Here is a 24,446-nt window from a genome sequence, read left to right as displayed (position 1 = left end):
TTGCGTGCGTCCGGCATTGCGGCACCGAGCAGTAGCCTACCATGTTGTGCGCCTTCAAAGGCAGCCACTACCTATTGTAGTCATTTCAAGGGTTGTAAAGGAGACACTAGAAGCGGGAAAATCTCGCCACTAAATGAGGACCGCAGCGTACGAGGGAATTTAAACTATCGTTTTCAGCTCGCTTCGGCGCGCCCGAAGCAGCCGACGCGGTCGCTATGTCCACGTGATCCCTCCTAGCACGTCACGCCGACGGTGGCGCCAGCTTTTCCAGTGGTGAAGCTCGAGGCCAATATCGAACAGCGCGGTGATCGCACAATAGTTCGATATAGCCAGAATTCAATATATAAAATCACGTAGAAAACGCGTCAAAAACTAGTGCAAATCAATCAATGAACCAATCGTGGTGCAATAGATACTCACATGAAGCTTCAAACAAAGTATTTATTTAGTTCGCTGAAAGTACTGAAGCAGCGTAGCCTGCTTCATATTGGCAACCGCGTGCTTGACCACAGCGTCCTCAACATAGTCCAAACGGTCCACAAGAGACAGTCCAATGCCTTCTATTACGCCGCAGCAGCGGCGTACAACGGCCAAAGCAGCTACAGCCTCAGTTGCAGTCGGGAGCGGGGCAACATCAGTGCTTGCTGGATCAGCCTCGGCAGCGTCTTCGTTTGGCCGCTCAGCAGTCACTTCTGCCGCGATCTCCACGTCTGTTAACTCCGCCACTGTTCCGGTGCTGTCGTCACCGCCAACGAAGTCCGCAATGCACATGATGTGTGGCTCAGCACCGACAAAGCGCTCCAACTGGCTCCACGGCCGCCTCGATCACGCGTGCACGGCGGGGGCAAGCCTCGCCTTGCGCGCGTGATCGAGGCGGCCGTGCTGGCTCCAAGCCGCCGCGTGTGTACGCCGCTACGTTCAAATAACACCCTCGGCGCAACTGATGTGGGCAGCTGTCATACGCAGCAGTCTGGAACGCCGATCGCGCCGCCATCTTCGAGTGTTGCGGGAAAGCTCGCCTCCTGTCAACAGAGCGCACTTGGTCTGGGGCGGCGGAGTTCGATATATCCATTTTACATCCGGCCCCGTTCGAAATAAAGAATTAAAAATGCATGCGATTTTCCATGTGATATAGAAATTGTTCGATATACGCAATAATTCGATATATCTGTGTTCGATATATCGAGGTTTGACTGTTAATTACCGGATTACGAAAAAGAAGCAGTGGGAAATCGCCCGCTGAGAAGACCGATAAACATACAGTGCGACACAACTTGAGAAATATTGAAACATCCAAGGGATTTAGAAAAACAAAAAGATTGAATCGCCGCGACGGCATGTCACAGTTGCCGTAAGCGTCGAAGTCTCTATAACGAAATGATTTTTTAACAGCTCTGATAGTGTCCACACAACAATGGTTGCTTGTATACTATCAAATGCTCATATTGTCGCAATGTCAAAGCAGGGGTCGTAGAGCAGGAGGCACAGCAGCAGGTCGCCGTTTTTATTATATGAGCGCAACCATGAATTCTTCTTCTCCTCTGCGCCTTCACAAATACGCTCATGCACAATCACATTGTCCTAATCTTCAACTGTGTACAGGCACGGCATTTGCATCCCTCGAAGAAAGCATCATCCCATGCACAATTTAAGCGCCTGAGGGCGGTGTATAATGGCACAGAATTAAACATGCGAAAAAAAAAGAAAAACAAGAATCAAAAGTTAGGCAGGTATGGCTTCATCTGTACCACATGCATCACTTCAGATAAGTGCTTGCGGTGACTGGAACTATTGTCACTGCCAGGAATGACCTCGTAATTCACGTCACTCAGGCGGCGGATCACTCTGTATGGCACAAAGTACCATTGTAGGAGCTTTTCGGAAAGTCCACAATGGCGTATGGGTATCCAGACCCATACTTTGTTGGCGGGAGTGTAGAAAACGGACCTGTGTCGAAGATCATATCGTTTCGCATCTTGGTCTTGCTGAATGCAGATACGTATGCGGGCAAGCTGTCTGGCTTCTTAGGCATGCTGGGTAAATTCGCCAACATTGATAGGTATGTCTTCAAACTCATGCGGCAGCATGGCATCCAGCATTGTCGTGGCTACGCGACCGTGGACCAAGCTGAACAGTGACATTCCAGTAGTTTCTTGTCGAGCAGTATTGTAGGCGAAGGTAACATAAGGCAAAATCTGGTCCCAGTTCTTACGTTCTACAGAGACATACATGCCAAGCATGTCTGCGAGGGTCTTATTAAGACGCTCAGTTAGTCCGTTCATCTGGGGATGATACGCGGTCGTTTTCCGGTGGCTTGTACCACCGAGTCTGAGAACCGAGTCAAGGAGTTCGGCAGTGAAGGCAGTTCCCTCATCTGTGATGACGGACTTTTGGGGCGCCGTGCCTTAAAACGATGTGTCCAATGATAAAAATGAGCTGCTTTGGCTGCTGTGCCCCGCTGGGTAGTTTTTGTCTCCATGTAACGCGTCAGATAATTGGCGACAATAATGATCCATCTGTTGTCAGCTGTAGAAGTTGGAAATTGGCCCAAGAAATCCATTCCAACTTGGGTGAATGGCTGGCCGGGTACCTCGACCGGATGTAAGAGACCTGCAGGCTTATCGGGAGGTGCTTTGCATTTTTGATGGTACGCACATGTTTGCATGTGATGCTTTACAGCAGCAGGTAGCTTTGGCCAGTAGTACATGTTTCGGAGTCAGGACAATGTTCTCGTGTAACCTAGTTGACCTGCGGCGGTTTCATCGTGGCATGCAATTAGTATTTCTTTCTTGGAGCTGTCTTGCCACTGCACCAGTACGGCACCCAGACCAACATTGCCCGCATCAGTGTGAAGTGCTGTAAGAGCCTGCTGATCAAAGTGGGCAAGAACAAGAGGCATTTGCAGGCATTGCTGTAGTTCGCTAAATGATACTTGCTCATTTTCCTCCCACAGGAAGGGAACATCGTCGCATGTCAGGCATTTTAATGGTGCAGCAATATACGAAAAGTTTGCAATAAAGCATTGGTAATATGCGCACAGCCCCAAGAAGTGCCTCACTGTCTTCTTGTCGGACGGTGTGGGGAACTTTGCCACAGCGTCTATTTTGGCTGGATCAAGTCGTACACCCTCGTGACTGACGACATGGCTGAGGAAGCAGAGTTCACTGAAACCAAAATGACATTTCTCAGGCTTTAAAGTCAAGCCAGCTGAACGCATGGCTTGGAGAACAGTGAGTAACCGGCTTAGGTGCTCCTCAGATGTAGCTGAGAACACTATGACGTTGTCTAGATAGACCAAGCATGTTTGCCACTTCAGACCTGACAGTACGGTGTCCATTAGACGCTGAGCACAAACGGAAAGTAAGAACCTAAAGTTTGTAAAAACCATCAGGGTGTCACGAAGGCAGTTTTCTCACGATTTCTCTCATCGAGCTCGATCTGCCAATACCCGCTTCGTAGGTCCAGTGATGATAAATAATGTGCATGCCGCAGCCTGTCCAGCAAATCGTCGATGCGTGGCAGCGGGTAGACATCTTTCTTTGTGACCTGGTTTAATTTACAGTAATCGATGCAGAATTGCAAACTGCCATATTTCTTTTGGACTAATGCCACAGGTGATGCCCAGAGACTTTTCAAAGGCTTTATCACACCATCCTCGAGCATCTTCTTCACTTGTTTTTGAATCTCTTCACATTCCTTTGGAGCAACACAGTAGGGATTTTGTTGAATCGGCCGCATAGTATCGTGATGATACGGTGCTTGGTCAGTGTTTGACCTTTGACAGAGTCGAAAAGCAATCTTTGAATCGGTGTGTCAGCTCCAATAGGCGCTGCCGCACCCCCCGCTTGGGCGTCTGCGTAAGCAGGCGTTCGGTGTGTTGCGACACTATGTACCCGGGCAGACGAGGGTTGGGACTCTCCCGCGTGTAGCCGTGTGCGGCCTAGCCGTGTCTGGGGAAAGGGGATCCTGAGGGTTGAGCCGACACCGGGTGTTTGGACCTTTAAGGCCCCCTGGCGGAGGCAACACACCTCTTTGGCGCCTGCTTCACATAGACGGCACCTCAGGCTGACCCACCTGGAGGAAATCGGCAGTCGCATTTCCTGTCCCCCTCTCCAATCTTTTTTTTTCTCTCTCACTTTCTTTCCTGTCTTCTAGTCACTTCATCTCATTTCCGAATTTCTGGGCGGCGAGGGTTAACCTTGTTTGGGTAATCGAGCTAGATTACTGCATATTTGGTTATAGCAGTGATGTACTGCTGACGTGTACACAACTTGCACTTATGTCGTCACATCCCCTTGTTGGGCTCGGTGTTGGATGGCAGGCATCACTGCTGAACATAATACTACATACAATGGGATCAAGCTATCCTCCACTTCCTGATCGTCCCCCTCAGAAAACGGGACGCACTGATGCAACACTAAACTTTTTCGCCCAACCTAAAGTGACATTCCCGAAGTTCCACGTTGTCCATTTTGAAAATCCAGACAAGACTGTTCGAACAATCTCACCATTTCTCGTGTCAAAATCTCTCACTGAAACAATAGGGTCAGGTAGGATAGCAACGAAGATGGCTAGTGGACACTTGCTGCTTGGGCTGAGTGATAAAACACAGCACAGCAAGCTGTCTGACCTCGTGGCGATTGGGGACAACCCTGTCTCCATTTCTCCTCACCGTTCACTTAACACACTCTGTGGAGCAATATCTGAACAAGACCTTTTGGACCTAACTGAAACAGAACTGCTTGACGGATGGAAGGAGCAAGATGTAATCAATGTCCAGAGAATTAAATTGAGACGGGATAACAAAGAAATACCAACAAAGCACCTAATTCTGACTTTTGCCATGAGTAACCTACCAGAGTCTATTGAGACGGGCTATATTAAAATCTGTGTGAGACCGTACATACAGAATCCCTGCCGATGTTTTAAATGCCAGAGGTTTGGCCATGGCTCACAGAGCTGCTGCGGTCGGTTGACGTGTGCTGAATGTGGAGTGAATGACCACCCTGCAGATGACTGTCAAGCCGAACTTCACTGTGCTAACTGTGATGGAGGGCATGCCGCATACTCGTGGTCATGTCCCAAATGGAAACAAGAAAAAGAAATTCCACCGCTTAAGGTAAAAGGAAATATCTCTTTCAAAGAAGTGTGTAAGTGTTTTTCCTTTGTTGAGCGCCCAACTTATGCCGATGTGGCGTCTCAGGGGGTGGCACCACCACGGCCAAAGGCAGCTGCTAAGATTACTAGCTGTGAGCTTGCAGTTACGCCACCCGCCCCCTTGGTGAGTGCAGCTAGCGCTACCTCACCTAACCCGAAAAAATGGAAGCTGACCGCTGAGTCAGTAACTCCCAAAACCCCGCGAGAGTCGAGGCCCGTGGCAAATGGCAAACTGATGCCAGCGCGGGCGCGTAGCACCTCACAGGAGGTGATGGAGGTAGCTCCAGCCCCTTCGGCGTCAGCAGCGCCGAAGGATTGGCGTTCTTCGTTAGAGCGCACCAGGACATGATAACTCACTAGAGTTACTGCGCCTGTAAAGGGGAGACGCGGGTCGAAAAACAGCGATTTTCATTAAAAAAGTCAGTTTTATGTTTTCGACTGTTTCAACAAGATTGATCCCTACTCTTTCGTATATAAAGAAATCAGAGCCGTAAATGATCGGTAAATTATAAATAAACTCGGTGAAAGCACTCGAGGTGGCAAGAAAAGGTGCAAATCTGGCCCATTTTCCAGCGCGTGATGTGTCAAATCGCGGCGTCACAAGCCATTGGGCTTGTGCAAGGCAGTAGGCCTATGCTTTTTCTCTCCGAGGTCGGCTTTGCCGCGTTACAATCTCCCCGGGAAGTAATATAAAAACATTTCTCCGCCGAAACCAAGTGCTTTCGCTGGATTTCTAACTCGCGTAGTGCGATTCCAGCCACGCCATTGGCTGCTAGCGCGCGACGCGGCCGCAGGGTGTCTGCTCTTTCTGCGACGCGCCGCTCTCTCGACGTGTTCCCGGGCTTTCAGGCATTTTTCTGCTCCTTGTTTCGATGGATCCCATGAAGAAATGCGATTTTCGATCTCGAAAGTATCGGTCGAAGCAAAAGTTCAAGGGGACTCGCCGCAAAGCCAAGCGGCGTGCAATGGAGACGTCCGCGGCAGCTAAGCCTAACCTAGGTGACGGCGACGCTTTCGACGGTTCAGAGCTGGTCGGCCGCTTGTTGTATTTCAGCGCTAGCCGCAGATGAACCAAGAATACAGTCACAGCCGCAACGGAACTAGCACTCTTTATTCAGAGGCATGTATATATACAGGTGGCAACACTGGCGCCACTGGCGGCGTGTAAGGGCAAACAGAAACTGAGATACTACATATTCCCCTCCTTACAAGAACAAGGTAACTAATAATAGATTAGTGTTGTTATACATATATACAGTATTTGCAATTAATTACAATTATCTTCACAATACATGTCATGTGCTCATCATTAATAATACTGTATGGAATAATTATACAGCATGGCCTAGGACAAGCAACGCCAAAACGACAAAGCAAAAACGACAAATTGCTCGCAGAGACACAGGCATGTGCACATAGTTCATGCAGCACTCAAGTTCTGACACTGCACCCGTCTGCACCTAGCAAACAAGCTACATGTGGTCTTGGTATCGATCTGGAGGCCTTCTGTTCCTCGGTGGTTGGACCCGACGTTGAAGCACACGGTCATCCGGCACAGCTGACGCTGGAGCTCGTAGCGTGGGCGTAGCTGGTGAGGCTTCGGGACGAGCTGTTGAGGCGTAATCGTTGGGTTGCCGAGATGCCGACGATGGAGTCACGGGTTCGGAAACAGCATTATGCTGCTGATTCCATGTGGCTGAAGCTACAGGTACCCTGGATAGCTTCGACGCGTTCCAGGTTCGTCCATCATCAAGCTGAAACATTGATGGACCTTGTTGACTGATTACCTTTCTCGGGTGGCTAAACGCGAGGTCTCCCTTAACTGATATTCCAGGTTTTCTTATTCTAACGTAATCACCAACAGACACTGTTGTCTTCTTCGCGGCCCTGCGATGGTCTGTGTACTCTTTGCTGTAGTCTTGCTTGCTCTTAACTCATTGGCGCAGACGATGAAGTTCGGAAACAGGATCGCTGAAGAAAGCTGGTGACGGGTGACCCACGATGTCAAGGCATGTTCTCGGTCGCCGTCCGTGTAGGAGAACAGACGGTGGAACTCCCGTAGTGGCATGTGGCGTGCAGCGATATATGCCCAACTACTCTGTTACCGCTTGGCGAAGCGGACGTTGTTCCAGCATAGCGACCTGCACAAAATTCTTGAAGACCTGGTTAAACCGCTCGACAAGTCTGTTCGCTTGGGGGTAGTAAATGGAAGAGTGCACAAGGCGGATGGCGCGATCTTTGAGGAACTCAATGAACTCCCTAGATGAGAACTGGGCCCGTTGTCGCAGACCACCACGTCCGGATAGCCTTCACGGGCGAACACGGGAAGCAAGAAGTTGATGACTGTGCGGGAGGATACTTCACTGCAGAATTGAACATCTGGCCACTTGGAAAAATAGTCGATGAGCGTAATGGCGTATCTGCAGTCATGTGGGGCTCTCTCTATAGGGCCGACGATGTCAACAGCAAGCTTCTGCCATGGACGCTCTGGCAGGGGTACTGGCTGCAAAGGGGTGGCAGCAGTCTTCGTACTTTTGTCAGCCATCTGACATATGCTGCAGTTCTGGATGGAAAGCTCCACTTGCCTGTCCATGCCTGGCCACCAGTACCGTGGTGAACTATACCAGGGTGAGCTTCATGGGCAGCAGCGATTACCTGCAGTGTGAGAGACAAGGGAACGACGATTCGTTCGCTGCGCAGGAGCAGGTTGTCAACGACGGACAATTCTTCACGTACCAAGAAGAAAGGCTGAAGTTCGCCCAAGAGCGTCTTATGTGCAGGCCAAGATGTGGCGACAAAGGTCTTGACTTGTTCTAACATGCAGTCATCACGAAGGGCCTGTTGAAACTGCTCTTTAGTGAGGCACGGTAACTCAACAAAGGACACAACCTCATTAAATGAGACATTTTCCTGCGGAGACGGAACTGGAAGGCGGGAAACGGCATCCGCCACCTGATTTTGAGACCCCTTCCGATACTGTACTGTATAATTGTAGCGAAGCAGCCGTTCGGACCAGCGTGCAATGCGAAGGGGGCGGCGCCCAGTGCCTTGAGAAGAGAGCAGCGAGACCAAAGCTTGGTGGTCCGTGCGCAACGTGAAATGCCGTCCCCACAAGTACGTATGCCAATGCTCACAGGCCCAAACACACGCCAGCGCTTCACGCTCTCCAACTCCGTATTTCTTCTCTGCAGGTGAAAGTGTGCGTGAAGCAAAGGCAACAGTTCGCAGCATGTGGCCATCAACCTGCTGGAGAACAGCACCCAGTCCGCAGTCGGACGCGTCAGTGGACACTACAACCGGAAGGGACGCATCAAACATGTGCAGGACTTTGCTGGAAGAGAGCAGAAACTTCACCTGTGCGAAACTGGCGTCTACAGCATCATTCCATATGAATGGCTGGTTCTTCCGGAGAAGAGCTCTCATTGGTTCTACCACATCAGCAAGCCTGGGAACGAACTTGGCATAATACTTGATCAGTCCGAGGAAAGAGCGCAGACTAGTACTATCAGTGGGCGCCGGAGTATTCATAATGGAAACAATTTTCTCTGGCAAAGGAGAGATGCCTTGCGGTGTGATCCTGTGTCCCAAGAAGGAAAGTTCCTGTACGCCAAATATGCACTTGTCATTCAACTTGAGCCCTGCTTCCTTAATGCCCCGCAGTACAGCGATCAGGTTGGCCATGTGTTCCTGTTCGCTCTTCCTGAAAACAATGATGTCATCGATATAGAACAAAACACCAGAACATCCTTGAAGGATTTTGGACATCATTTGTTGAAATGCAGCAGGGGCGGATGCCAACCCAAAGCAAACGCGCTTGAAGTGGAAGAGGCCATCGTGAGTTATGAAAGCGGTCGAGTCACGGCTTTCAGGATCGAGCAAAACCTGGTAATAGGCAGACGCGAGATCTTGGTTCGAAAAATGCGTTGCCCCATAAAGACTGTGGAGGAGTTCTTGGGTGTGTGGAAGAGGGAAGCTATCCGTCACGACAGCTTTATTAGGCTCCCGTAGGTCCACACAAACACGAATGCCTCCATCCTTTTTTTGAACAACAACAATCGGAGACACCCATTCTGAAGCGTTAATGCGCTCTATCACGCCCAACTGCTCTAGCCGACGAAGTTCCTCAGATACCCGAGCTCGGAGTGAAAGAGGAAGGCGGCAAAGTTTTGCTACAACGGGCAAAATCGAGAGCCGTACTTTGACACGATGTACAAACCCATTTGCTAGGCCGAGGGCGGAGTCGAAAAGACATGCAAATTCATTGCGCAACTGTGCTGGAAGACGTGCAGATGAAACTGGTTCCTGAACTGGAACTTGTACATTGGTAGCACTGCTACTTGACGTACTAGTAGTCTCAAGGCAGCGGAGGGACGAGCCATCAATCTGGAAGTCAAGAGCCATAATGGCGTCAATACCCAGAAGCGATGTACCTTGCTAGACAACGTAGAACAGAATGGACGCCTCGCGTTCCTTGTATGCGACTTTCGAAAGAAAGCATCCTCGAACTGGAATAGGCTTTTTTGAATAATCTAACATCCGCACACGGGGCGCGGACAGCAGCACCTGTTCGGCAAAATGTTTATCAAAAAGATCCCCCGCTAGAATGGAGACTGAAGATCCTGAGTCTATAAGGAATGTTGAAGTCGTGTGACCAACTGCTACCTCGACTAGAATTCCGGTGCGGCCGGACGCGGTCACACATAGAATGCTCACAGCTTCATTATCAGTTTCACTGTCGGGCAAGGTTTCATTGTCGGGCAATGTCTGTTCGCTAAGCTCACAAACCGCAACGCCCCATCGCTTCTTGTTGCATACCGCGCTGCGACAATGGTCGCAACGTTGACCTTGCGCTGGGCAGCGGGGTGATGCGGCACGGTGCTGGCGCGAACCACAACGATAGCAGTGAGAGGACGAGTTGTATGTGCGCAGATACGAGGCAGGTTGGCGGCTGTCGTGCTGCAGGCTCGCCTCGGTACGAGGTTCACGCAGGGGCGCGCCGTTACGCGGAGGGTGGCGCGTCCCAGTGCTTCTATGGTCGTATAGCGCCAAGCGAGAGTGCCCTGATATGCGCTGTACATTGCCGGAAGCAAATTCTCGAATGTCCTCATTGGCCTGTTCGACTTGTGAAGCTAATGCCACTGCTCAGGGGAACGAGAGGGTCGAGTCCTCAAGAAGAAGGCGTTCGCGAAGATGCTGGGACACGACCCCTTCCACGAAGTAGTCACGAAGCGAGTCTTCCAGAGACACATAAGAACATGCTACCGCGAGAGCACGTAGTGCAGCAACGTACTCCTGTACAGACTCCCCCGGTTGTTGCATACGACGGCGAAACCGGTGCCTTTCCGCGATGACATTGCTTGTGCTTGTGAAATGTTGCTTTAAGGTTTCGATAGCTTCGTCATAAACGGAAGGCTGAGCGGCGTCCCCGCTCTCCTCACCACGTTTACCGCCGGCAGCTGACTCGCCGCTCTGGGCGGCATCCGACGTAAGCAGTAGGCTGGAGAAGATACGTTGACCCTCAATGCCGAGGCTGTGTATCAGCAGGGCCTTGCGACGTTCGGGCTTGAAGTCGGATGCTCCTGATGCCAGCAGAAAGTTCTCGAACATCCGGTACCATTGCGGCCAGGGAACAGGAGGGCGGCGGAGCGAGCCCTATACAGCTCATGGCGTAGTAAAGTTGCAGGCGCGGTTACGCCCCTCGAAAAGATCCCATCTTCGTCGCCATTGTTGTATTTCGGCGGTAGCCGCAGATGAACCACAAATACAGTCACGGCCGCAATGGAACTAGCACTCTTTATTCAGAGGCATGTATATATACAGGTGGCAACACTGGCGCCACTGGCGGCGTGTAAGGGCAAACAGAAACTGAAACTGAGATACTACACCGCTCAAGTTTCGTTGACAGCGCAGACGAATTCGTCAGCGCATCGTAGAAAAAGTAGATAATCTTCGACAATGAAGATAGGAGCGGCGAGGAGACGGCAAGCACCTTTATTTACGAGATCGGCGTCGGGAACGTGAGCGCCGCGGCATGTCCGGCGTGCGGACGGCGCGACTTTTTCATCCGTGAGTTGGCCAAAAAAACGGAAACGACTCGCGTCGTTTTTGGGGTTGTGTTGCAACAATGCAGCGTGTACCACGTCCGTTATCTCGTCAACGTATTCGTCGCGGCTTGCATCTCCGGTAGACTACGCTAACGGTGGAGCGCGCCCTTCGGCCAGCCCAAGAGAGAGTTTCGCCGTGAATATCAAGGCAGTGGTTGCGGCGCGCGCATTTAGAGCTGGGCACAATCAACTCATCCGATTTTGTGGAGTTCTTGGTTTACCAAAACCGATGCACCATAAATCGTTCACCATCATAACAAAGAAAGTGCACCTCGCTGCTACAAAAGCAGTGGCTGAACTTGGAGTTAGCTCGGAAAGTAACAGCACAGGAAGTGGGTCAGCATGGTGCTCACGAAGACTCTATGAGAGAACAACATATGGCGCAGGTGAATTCTAAAGTAGTGCACTGGATCTAGATACGCTGGCCTGCATTATGTGCAATTTTTATATAGATTTCAGCGCTACAGCACAAATAAAGAACTTTTACAACTTTCAATCGTGTTTTTCTCAGCTTCATATTTTTGGCCAAACATGGCCTTTGTGCACGACATTTGATGTACTTATTGTGGTCCAATCAAGACCAAATTCGGTGTGCATCCTCTTTAAGGTGTGTAGAATGCACTGATTTAGGTTTTAGTGCAACCAGTTTATTTTTAAGAATGGAAATGTTCAGTACCCTTGGGTACCAGTCACTGAAAACGAAGCATCTGATATGATATTCTCTGAAAATGTTGCCTGTCAAGGGAATTGCATTATCTTGGTTATTAGCACTCACTGGAGTGTTGGGGACAAGAAACGCCATCTTGCACTGCTATATCATGCCAACTGCTTGGTCCAGTAGCTGCACAAACATGCACTGTTTCTCACTTATGCATGGCACTTGGGACATGAAAGCATCGAGCTATCCTAAAACTAAAAGCAGATTTGTAATGAGGATATCAAGCTATATAAGTGGTGCGATTTTCATTTGCCTAGCAATAATATTTAAAAGGAAAGGTTTCTGAGGAGCGTCTCCCCTGAAAGGCCCAGTAACATAGCTGTGCAATCTTGAACACAGAACCACTTGTTCCAGCTACAATGGCTGTACAAATGTTACAGTGGAATGTCAGAGGACTTATTCATAATTTAGATGATGTAAAAGAACTCTTATATGAATTCCAACCAAAAGTGTTCTGTGTTCAAGAAACACGCTTAAGACCTTGCCACACAAATTTTCTAAAACAGTTCGTAGTATTTCGAAAAGACCGCGATAACAGTCTTGCCCCCTCAGGTGGAGTGGCTATAATTACAGACAAATCAGTTGCTTGTTAACATCTAAATATTCAGACATCTCTTGAAGCCGTAGCAATCCGTGCCATATTGCTTAACAAGTTGGTAATGGTTTGCTCTTTGTACATTCCTCCTAATCATAATCTAACAATGGTTGAGTTTGAGAACCTGATAGACCAGCTTAATAAGGAGCCCTACATAGTACTCGGACAGCTGAACGCCCACAATCCGCTTTGGGGTGACCCACGCTGCGACTTGAGAGGGCATCTCATAAAAAATTTTCTCATTTCAAGTGGGGCGTATCATTTTAACAAGAAAGAACCTACATTCTATAGTTCAGCACACCATAAATTTTCTTCAGTTGACCTTGCCATAGGTTCCTCATCACTACTGCCATATTGAGAATGCAACATCGTAAAAAATCCTTATGGAAGTGACCATTTTCTGCTGTTTCTAACCACTACTGATACGCTTGATTCCCTGGCCTGCCCAAAGAAATGGAAATTTAATACAGCCATTGGGAGAAATTTAGAGAACTCTCCCTTCTTTCACATGACACAATCAGACACCTAGCAATTGAGGAGATGAATGCATTTCTCAAAGAACATATACTGTGAGAAATGCAATGGGCACGGCACCTGGCTGACGAACAAGATGCCTAAGCCACTTCTACAGCTTTTGCAGGTATTGCCGTGGATTTTCACCGCCAGAACAATGAACAACGGAATACTGACTTTCTTCCGAGTGCCTCGTAGCAATGATACCGTGGACTGCACTCTCTTCGATCATCACTCCACAAGTGTGACGTCATCACTCGACAGCGTACTTGAAGAGCGTCAATGCGACATGCGCTTCGGAGGGCATGGCACCTGGCTGACGAACAAGATGCCTAAGCCACTGCTACTGCTTTTTCACGTATTGCCGTGGATTTTCACCGCCACAAACAACAAACGGGCTACTGACCTCTTCCGAGTGCCTCATGGCAATGATACCGTGGACTGCACTATCTTCGATCATCGGTCCGCAAGTGTGACATCATCACTTGACACCGTACTTAAGGAGCCTCGATGTGACATCCGCTTCAGAGGGCACGGCACCTGACTGACGACCAAGATGCCTAAGCCACTGCTACTGCTTTTGCAGGCAAGTGCTATGGACAATATAGCTGTTTATCTTAGCGACCACCGCTTTTTGATAGTCTTGCCGTGCCCTCGCAAGCGTTGCGATATTTTGTATGACTGCTGGTCAGTGTTCAAGTGCTCTTGTTGCCTATGGCGGCAGATGTTGAGGAGAATCCCAAAGCAAAGGTAAACAAAATGCTAGAAGAAATTTTTCGGAATCAGACTGCCTTCGCTCGTAAGATGGATGACATTAAGAGTGAAATTGTCACACTTAGCACAAAGACAGACAGGATGCAGAACCTCTTTGATGCAGTTGATACAGTGAAACCTCGTTAAACCGTAGTTAGCCGGAGCTCGGAAAAAGTACGTAAGAAACGGTCGTACTGTTTAACCGAAATAGTGTGAGATCACCCACTTACCTATCGAAAATGGAACTCGAAGAGAGTGCAATGAAAGGGAAAAAAAAACATGCAGTATTTATTCACTTCGCATGACAAAATTATTATTTTCGTTTTGTGCTGCGGTGGCCTAGCATGACGGCAGTGGCCTCAAACTTACTGTAGCTGCGTGCCGGCTTTTCAGCCAGCCCCCTCTTCTCGGCAAACATTCGCATGGAAGATTCCTCGTTGACGTTACGTATTCTCTGTGCAAGCGTGCAGTAGTGCTGCAGGAGTCCCAGGGCGCCTTTTTCATTGCTGGGGGCTGGCGTTCGGAATACTTTTTGTTTGGAATAGTTATGTTATTGCACCCTGTTCTCGTCGCGACGATTGCATTCATGAGGCTGGCGTAACGAGCAGCTTCTGCCACTGTCGGGCCTGGATAGCCTATGCTGTCCCTTTCCGTGTCAGCCTCATCACTGTCGCTAGTCAACACGTTGGCAACAACAGAGTCAACGATGGTGAAAAGTTGAACCTCTGTAAGGTTTGACAAACGATCTCGCCGCGTGCACCAGTTGAAAGGGTTGTAGTTCGTAGGGAGGAACTTGGGAGGAACTGGACTAGGCGAGCAGTATTTACATATATTTACATTAGAAGAAGATACATTCGACTGTCTAGCTTGACTCTCAAATGGAGCACGGAAGACGAAGCATAAAGCATATGAGCACGAAGCTCCAAACATGCAGCACAGAGCACGAGCACACTGCTCTCGAGCACGATGACGAGCACACCCTAGCAGCCGACAAACAGCCGCCTATAAACACTCCGTGCTCCCTAGATCCCTAGGTGTGAGAACCGTTCGACCAGTCATTGAAGCCGAGCCACCTTTTAGCAGGAGGGCTTACACACACACCTACGCACTGGTTTCCCAGAACCCGAGATGAGCGCATCCTCGTAGCTAGATGGTCATGCCTGACCACAGCCGGCGCCTCTAAATTCCAGAGCTGGCTTTCTCCTGTAGTCGCCACGAGTGTCAGCAGACTGCGGTGAATCCTGGGGCCCACGTACCACAAAGCACCCTTTTTTTAGGGAAGCTCTTCTTGCTGCAGAGAGACCATGAAGACCCGGCAAATCAACCAACATTACACGGGGCGCCAAACGTGGCCAGCCCTGCTGCCGTCGCCGATTCTCCGAACGAAGCGTTGGTGGTTTAACGCTGCCGTAGTCGCCAGTTCTTCGAAGGAAGTTCATGGTCGATTAGCGCTGTCATCCTCGCTGGTTCTCTGAAGGGCGCCACCACCGCGGGTAAATCGAAGCTCCTGCAACGGGCTGAGATGGTTTTGCAGAGCACTACCCCTGCACGCCGATCCTAACAGCTCCTCCATGGCCCGGATAATCTCGCCTGGCCAGTGCTGACAACGCTGGGCAGGAGGAGAATGGCTGGTGAGCAAGAAAATGGCTTTGCTCTCTGCAATCCCTGCACACTTGGAATGCCTTAAACCATCTCGCAACAACCGGCACAGAAGAGTCGATCCCGGCAACACACCGCCACTCAGCGTGCAAACGCCCGGAATCAGCTGTCAACCTACCACGCTTCCTATCAAAACTTCAATGCAAGCCACTCCACTGGGAACCCCGAATTTTGCCCCCAAATTTCGTGCCGCCAAAGCGAGCGTTCACGTTCCCCTTGAGTTCGACGAAACCTGACCGTTGCGCTGCACAAGAGTAAAGGTTTGCGCAGAACTAAACTGAAGGCTCTCAACCACCAATACCCGAACATAACTTAAGCAGCCTAACTTCACGAACAGCCTGTTCTTACCCTATCGTAGTGGCGTACTTATCTCACGTACTGTTGCCACTGAACAGTCTGGTCAACTCCACAGGTACGTAATTACAATCGCTCTAGCTTTGTGGTCATTATTGAGAACACGTACTTGCGGCGTACGCAAACGTTTCATCACGTTAACTTTCGTTTCTTTCTCTGGTCCATACAGCACACGTAGCTGAACCGAGCAACTAAACTTGCGTAACTCACAAACACCGCAGAACCCTTTAAAAAAATGCGTCTTCTAACACCTAGTTCTACGCACGCGTACTAGAGAAGTTGGAATACGGCTGCCCTCAACACACACGAGCAACCCAGTCATAAACATTCTGCTTTCTTCTCTCCGCACAGGACATGTGCTAAAGGAACTAAGAACGCTTCTCATTGTAAACCATGCACTAACTGAAAATTTCATTTTTTCATTTAATTTTATTACCTTAAAGACCCCTTGGCAGTTTTACATAAGGGGTAAGTGGTAGAAAAAATACAAGAGGTTGCCCACTACGTTATTTTATCGACAGAACACTCGTTTCTTCTTCCACGAAGGTGGATGAGGCGGTGATGGTAGCAACGTGGTGGGGAAGGCTGTTCCAGTCTTTAGCTGTACGATTAAAAAATGATGACGAGCAGGTGACAGTGCACCCGCTAGGGCGAGCAACATTTAGTGGGTGGCCTGTGCGCAGCGATATGCGTGAAGGTGGTAAAATGTAAGGTGCGTGGCGAAGCGAGCTGGTGTAGAATTTATGGAATAATGATAACCTCGCGATACAGCGACGGTGCGCTAGCATGTCCAAACCAGACTCTACTTTTAATGGTCATACGCTGATATCATATGAGTATGTCTAGTGAATGTATCTTACGGCGCGGTTCTGTATGGATTCTAATGCGTTGCTGAGGTAAATCTGGTGAGGATGCCATATGGGTGGTGCGTATTCGAGTTTTGGCCTAACCAGTGTTTTATATGCTAGTAGTTTTACCTGTTGAGGAGCATTGCGGAGCTTGCATTTCAGAAATCCCAAGGTTTTGTTACCAGATGATGTGATGTTAGGTATATGCAAGCACCAGCTTAAGTAATGCGTGATCGTAATACCTAGGTACTTAATAGAGTTTACAGTGTCGATTGGAATGTCGTTAATTGTGTAGAGAAAGTCATGCCGATTACGGCGGCGGGAAATTGACAGATTTACTTTTATTATTGTTTAGGACCATTAACCAGTGATCACACCAGGCTGTAATGTTGTTCAGGTCATTTTGGAGATAAATGCAGTCATTGCTATTAGTGATAGTTCGATAGACAACGCAATCATCAGCAAACATACGAATCTGAGAGGAAACATGCAATGGAAGATCGTTAATGTATATTAGGAATAGGAGGGGACCTAAGACTGAACCTTGGGGTACACCTGATGTTACGGGAAGAAATTCTGAAATAGTATTGTTAATACTGACGGACTGTGATCTGTTACTAAGAAATTCTTTTATCCATGTTAGGACGTTGGGGGGGAAGTTCAAGCGAGAAAGTTTTAATAATAAGCGTTGATGAGCTACTTTATCAAATGCCTTTGCAAAGTCAAGAAATATGATATCGGTCACAGTGTTAGTATCCAGATTTGAGTGTAGGTCATGAAGAAATGTAGCTAATTGAGTGTCACATGACAGGCTTTATGGAAGCCATGTTGCAACGGATGGAAAAAGGTATTACTGTCTAGGAAATTCATTACATGTGAGTATATGACGTGTTCCATTATTTTGCAAGGGATACTAGTTATGGATATTGGACGATAATTTAAGGGTGAATTATGGTTACCTGATTTGTAGAAAGTGTATAATAGCTGTGTCTTACCAGTACTCACCTACGGGGCAGAAACCTGGAGGCTTGCGAAAAGGGTTCTACTTAAATTGAGGACGACGCAACAAGCTATGGAAAGAAGAATGATGGGTGTAACGTTAAGGGATGAGAAAAGAGCAGATTGGGTCAGGGAACAAACGCGAGTTAATGACATCTTAGTTGAAATCAAGAAAAAGAAAAGGCCATGGGCAGGACATGTAATGAGGAGGGAAGGTAACCGATGGTCATTAAGGGTTACAGACTGGATTCCAAGGAAAGGGAAGCGTAGCAGGGGGCGACAGAAAGTTAGGTGGGCGGCTGAGATTAAGAAGTTTGCAGGGACGACATGGCCACAATTAGTACATGACCGGGGTTGTTGGAGAAGTTGGAGAAGTATGGGAGAGGCCTTTGCCCTGCAGTGGGCATAACCAGGCTGCTGCTGCTGCTGATGATGATTTGTAGACTGGAACTACCTTGCTCTTTTTCCACTCAGGTAACGTGCCTGATGATAGTGATTGGGAATACAACAGGGTGAAATACATGGCAGAGGTGTGCTTCGTGTTTTTTAAAGGCTTTGACGTGATATCGTCAACACCAGCTGATGAAGATAATTTATGATTATCAATGAGTGTGGATATTCCATCTGGTGAAAAAATAATATCCGGCATTGGAGCCATGACAGCAACAGAGAAAACAGGAGGAGGTACATGTGGTTCTGTAGTGAAAACAGATGAAAATTTATTGTTAAACAGTTTGGTACAGTCAATATCAGGTAAAATTTCACCATCTATCGAAATTCTGACACCAGGAGATGACTGGGGATTGATAACCTGCCAAAATTTTTTGGGGTTACTGCTGAGCATGCGGGGTAGGTCTGAATGAAAAAAATGAGTGCTTCTGTTGCCGGATAGCTATCAGGTAGGTGCTTTCAGATACGTGGTATTTTTCCCAGGAGCTGGGAAAAGTTTAGCGGAGTGAAACGGACGTTTCTTTTTGTTTTCCAATTTTTTTAGTGCATTCGTGAACCATGGTTTATTGCGATTAGAGCGAAGTAAAATAGTTGGTATAAACTACGCAACGAGGTTAGCCATCTTATTTGGAAGAGTAACCAGTTTTCTTTTATTAAACAATTTTCAAAACCTAATTCAAATGATTAATAGAATGCGACTAGTTCGTTGTTTATGGTAGTATAATTCCCTTTTTTGTACAGGCGAATTGTTTTCTGATCTGAATGACGTACTATAGGTGAAAATGAGAAAACAGCGTGGATTACTTTGTGATCACTTATTTTGCGTAGGTAGCTAATGGAGGACATGTTTTGAGGATGAGTGGTTAGTATGAGGTCTAGTATGTTAGCCGAGCCATGAGTTGCATGCGTTGGCTCTGTTGTCATCTTGGAGAGGTTAAAATTAAGGCAAATATCTAAGAATTCTCTAGCTCCTGTGATGCTAGTAACTGGACTAGAATAATTTAACCAATTGATATGTAGGTAATTGAAATCCCCAAACATCAAGATGCAGGCGTTCGGGAATTCTTTTGTTAAAGGGTTCAAGGTGTTATTGAGATAGCGGGGGAAGTCAGGATTAGTGTTGGGGGGACGATAACAGATGCGAAGTAGTAGCTGCAGATTAGCGCGAATGATAAGCCATATAACTTCTAGGTCAGTGGCCACATTGACTGCACAGCACATTAGATGTTTTTTTACTGCGATAAGAACGCCACCACCCTTAGTACCCTGCCTATCTTACGACAAAAACATCGAAATTCGGTAGTTCACTCAGAACTTCACCGTCAGTGACATCATTAGTGAGCCATGTTTCAGTTAGTATAAGTAGGTTACTGCCAGACAACGATACTAGATCTGATACTTGTTCTCTTTTCGGAAGAAAGCTTCTTATGTTAGTAGAAATAACAGAGATTGAAAAAGATTCTCGGGGGGCAGGCAGAGCACGTCGGGACGAATGCTGGTGACAATGCGGTAGCTATAGTTCTTTCACGGATTGGGATGCTGGCTCAAAAATGTAGCGTTTTGAACCTATGAATAATGTTTTAAAGTGAAGAGAAAAAGGAACTGATTAGCTTCGTGCAAGAGTGACCAGATGTTTTCGTGCGTTCTGTACCGGCTTAGAAAAATCCTCACCCATGCTGTACGAAGTGTTTTTAAGCTTGCGGCCATTTGACAAGATGGCTTCTTTTGTTTTAAGGGGACAGGGTAGGTCCTATTCTTGCCATGCATTTTAGGCTATGTTCGTGACCCTTTTTCTCGTGATCTGCTGAGGTTAGAACATTAAACTTGGTGGCATTGTAATCAGCAATGTTAGGCAGTGTTACTGAACCAGGATAATTTCTTTTTAAAGATTCGTTTTTTTGTTTTCATGTTTTTACTGGACCCACCAAATTTTAGAGCCAAAATCTGCAGTAAATAGCCTGTAAACAAAAATCCCCTACAAGGATATTTATAATCCTGGTTCAGTAGACTTTTTGTAATGTTTACTCAATATCTGGAAGATATTTTCTCCCTAGCTCTTGTAGTTTCTGAAAAAAAGGGTCAAATGCAGCAAAATTTGGTGTTTTGAGATAATTGGCTTTGAAGTGGAAGAAAGAGCTTTATTGCAATATAGGACTATAGAAACAAATTCTGGCACATTTTTTCAATAGCCACCAGCCTGGTAGTCCGCTCCATCGTCAACATTTCTTTTCTGTGCTAGCTGCCTTTTTTTCCGGGCCTCCTTAGTTACCAGTCGTGTAGCCCTCTCTGCAAAGTACAGTCGACGCCGGTCAACTTCGCGCAACCACTGGACTGTGAACCATCCTGGATAAACTCCAAATGATTTCAAAATGATGGATCTAGCAATGCTGCGGTCAATAAAAGTTAGCACAGCATCCATTGTCGCTATTTTCAGCGTCCTGAGGCCAAGAAAGACATTCTTCGCAGCGCGCTACCATACAACGTTGTTGAACGCCTCATTCGCATTCCGAGTTTTTCCATGGAGACATTTCCGGAGAAGCTCAGGCTTTGAGAGCTGCTAAAACACCGGCGTTCCGCTTCGAGCGTTCCGCCGAGCGCGAAAGCTTCGATGCAGACGCTCACGTGGTGGCCACGGCGCCCACTCCTGGATTGTGTTGCGGAGAATTGGCGTCATTAGAGCTCGACTTATGCCGGTTTCCGTGGAAGATACGTTTTTCGAAGCACTTCTTTGGCTTCGTCATTGCATTACCGCTTAATAACCAGCACCAAGGTATAAATAAATTCGATTGTCCGCGAAAACACGCCAAAGCACGAGCAAAACGCCGCGCATTGGCGTTGCGAGTAATCCAGCTGCGTCTTAGGATTTGTTTGGCTAAGTGAAATATGGTAGCTAGGTTTTTACTGTTGCCAGATAAGTGACAGCCATTCCGCTAAACGTGACAAAAAAAAGGCGGTGAAAAAATTTTTTTTCAGTCTAGGAGAGGCAAAGTTACCGAGCATGTGTCAAAGGGGGCGTGGCTGGATGCTGCCTAGGTTTCGAAAAATGTTGATTTTGAGGTAAATATTTCGCGTGCGCGCAAATGAAACACTGGGTCATGTTAAGGAAAGAATAGAGATATTAATTTACACAAAAACAAAAAATCGATTTTTTTCAGAAAATTTGCCTACCCTGTTCTCTTAAAGAAGGAAAGTTTGACAATGATGGGGCCGGTTACGACCAGGGATGTATCGACCAAGGTGATGCGCTCGTTCGATTTCCCTTGGCTTTAGGGCAACATTTAACTGTTCAGAACACAGCCGAATGAGCAGTTCTTCTGACTGAGCAAATTATTCAGATTTGTTAGTGTCAGTAATGCCATAAACGATCAGGTTATTGCGCCGAGCGATTATCAGCATCATCAAGGTGAGCTTCAAGGTTACAAACCTGATGAACTGTCTCAGCGGTGTCGGTTTGCATGGTTCCGAGCTGCGGCCTCAAGGGCTCAATTTGCTGGCAGTTTGCTTCAACGCTTGTTAAACGTCTACCGAGTTCGATCAGGGCGTCATTAGTGGCCAGGACCTGATGCTTAAGATCCTGGACTTCAGAGAGAAGTTTAGACTGCCCCGAAGATAATTTTTTTAGCTCCTCTAAAACTGCCGCTGTATGGGGTCCAGGATTCAGCTCAATATCACCTGATTGCAGCAACAGAAAACGTGCAACAGCAAAGCACTCACATGCCATAGAAAACAAACACCGGGGGCTCGGCAGCTGTACAAAGAGGTAATTGCTCGTCCTTTTAGCAAATAAACTGTGTGGTGAAACAACCTGCATGGTGAAGAGCAGCGGGTTAGTGGACATGCTAGAGTCACAGCCGCCGAGCCCACAAAACGAGTCGCACAGATGCAGAGGATTTATAGCTGCCTTGAAGGCGGCTGTCGATGACGATGGTGCTTGATGGTCTTGGTTGAGGTTCAGGAACAGCGAGGGTGATACCGATGTATAGTTGCGTTGATAGTGCACGAAGATGCACAAAGATGCTTCGTAATCGCCACCGGGTTATTGTTTGCGTGGGGCCATGATGCGCACGCAACTGGCATGCACGAGGGAACGGTGACTGCCGGAACACGAAGAAGCATCAGGATGATTGCCTCGGTAAACACCTGCATGGCAAAGAGCAGTGGGTTAGTGGACATGCTAGAGGCACAGCCGCCGAGCCCACCTCTACGCGCTTAAACTTAGAAAATTCAAAAACATTTATAAAAAAAAGAAGGTTAACCAATACACACACGCGTTACCATAGGCCTCTCACTGATAACCTGGACACTCAGGTTACTCACACACACACAAAAAAAAGAAAGCCTATCTACTCATTAACACCTTGCGAAACTCAAGTTTGACCTAAAACGCATCTTTCAAATCTCGTCTCATTTTGCCACCTTGCGCTCCTTCGCACTACATGTTGCACTCCGAAAAGAACGACGAAACGACGAGGAACGTAACTGCCCCATGCCCTTTGTCTGTGTCCGTGCAGAACATGCTTCTCGGTCTCTTTTTGACTGGTGGCTCAAACGTGTTTGATGCGCTTACATTGTCAATGATGACCGCATCTTTCTTTTATTCGCGCTCAGCCTTTCTGCGTCTGTAGCCGTCTTTGGCTGCGCTACATTAGTCACCGTCTTTCGGTCTTTACCACGCTTCTTTTTATGGCGCTTTCTCTTTGAAGTCCCTTTCATGCCACCTTCTCGCGCCTCGTGCTGGCGGGTACACATCTCGTCGGCCCAGATCGCTCTCCTACCCGCACAGTCTGAGTGATTTTCATTTAAATCGGCTCTCACTTTGCCACGACTGGCGGACAGCCCAACCGACTGGAACAATGCAGCAGTCTTTACTCGAGCTATGCAACTCGCACTCTTGTGAACTGCCCTCTACTGCATTACCCGGCTCATGCTGTGCATTGGCACACAGCCCGTCGGTCTCTATCGCTGTCTCACCCACACAGTCCGAATGATTCCTAACTAAATCATCCCTCTCTTCGCTACCTACACTGGCGGAGAGCTGCACCGATCCCTGAAAAATGCAGTTGTCTTCCCTCGAGCTGCGCAGCTCGCAATCCTGCGTACTGCCCTCAACTGCATCGTCCAGCTGGCACTTCCCTTCGGCACGCAGATCTGACTCGACATGGGTGCTCGCGTCTGTCGGGTCTGCAGTATCCTGTACCTCGCTAACAACCTCGTTAACATTAGATGCGGCGCACACATGCGGTGACTGTGCCAATTCATTCACAGCTGGCCTAGCTGTCTCTACAGTGCACTGCTGGCACATCACCTCGTCGCTCTCCCTATGGCCTTTAACGGCTTTTGTTGCCCCTAAGACCTCGTTAGCCGCTTGCACTGAGTTCACCTATGAACGTGCTGCTAATCTCACAGGTACTACTACTTCACTCGGCTTTCGGCTGAAATCTGCTATCGACTTACTCCCACTTTCGCTGTGTCCAGCCTACAGATTTCTCAAGCCGCTGTTGACTTAGTTCGATTGCCTGTGCCAAACCTTGAATCTCTTTGCTCAATGCAGCAACGTACTGCCTTGTTGCTTCTGTTAGGCCTTCTTCCTGCGAAATTCTTCTTAGTTTTCCTAGATGGTCATGCCTGACCACAGCCGGCGCCTCTAAATTCCAGAGCTGGCTTTCTCCTGTAGTCGCCACGAGTGTCAGCAGACTGCGGTGAATCCTGGGGCCCACGTACTGCAAAGCACCCTTTTTTAGGGAAGCTCTTCTTGCTGCAGAGAGACGATGAAGACCCGGCAAATCAACCAACAATACACGGGGCGCCAAACATGGCCAGCCCTGCTGCCGTCGCCGATCCTCCAAACGAGGCGCATGGTGGATTAATGCTGCCGTAGTCTCCAGTTCTCCGAAGGAAGTTCATGGTCGGTTAGTGCTGTCGTCCTTGCTGGTTCTCTGAAGGGCGCCACCACCGCGGGTCGATTGAAGCGCCGGCCCCGGGCTGAGATAGTTTTGGAGAGCACTACCCCTGCAGGCCGATCCTAACACCTTGTAGCCGACATCTCTTCGCGTTCGCAGCAGCGCTACTGAGCAACTCCTTCGCATTCCAAATGCCACACACTGTAGTCAATAGCAGATCCCTGTCGCGTGCCAGCACCGACTTCTTCGTGTCACCTTTGATAGGACGGACGATGTCTAATTTTTCTTCTATGCTGAGCACCCGGCGTCTTTTTTATCCGAGCTTCGGCATGACGCAAGTCCCCGCTTGCACGGTGCCACAACGCTCTCTGGCATGGCGTCGAAATGATGTTGACG

The 24,446-nt window shown here is 48.3% G+C and overlaps 1 protein-coding gene across 2 annotated transcripts in view; it reads left to right on the top strand.

Annotated features, from left to right (window-relative positions):
- LOC139052812 (transcriptional adapter 1-like) overlaps positions 1-24,446 on the top strand; it is a 324,652-nt gene that overhangs the window by 128,666 nt on the left and 171,540 nt on the right. The gene's annotated exons all lie outside the window — the stretch shown is intronic.

Source organism: Dermacentor albipictus, unplaced genomic scaffold (assembly GCF_038994185.2).
Source record: "Dermacentor albipictus isolate Rhodes 1998 colony unplaced genomic scaffold, USDA_Dalb.pri_finalv2 scaffold_36, whole genome shotgun sequence".
Classification (NCBI taxonomy): domain Eukaryota; kingdom Metazoa; phylum Arthropoda; class Arachnida; order Ixodida; family Ixodidae; genus Dermacentor; species Dermacentor albipictus.
The sequence above is the reverse complement of the archived record's forward strand: the minus strand, read 5'-3'. Positions and strand labels throughout refer to the sequence as shown.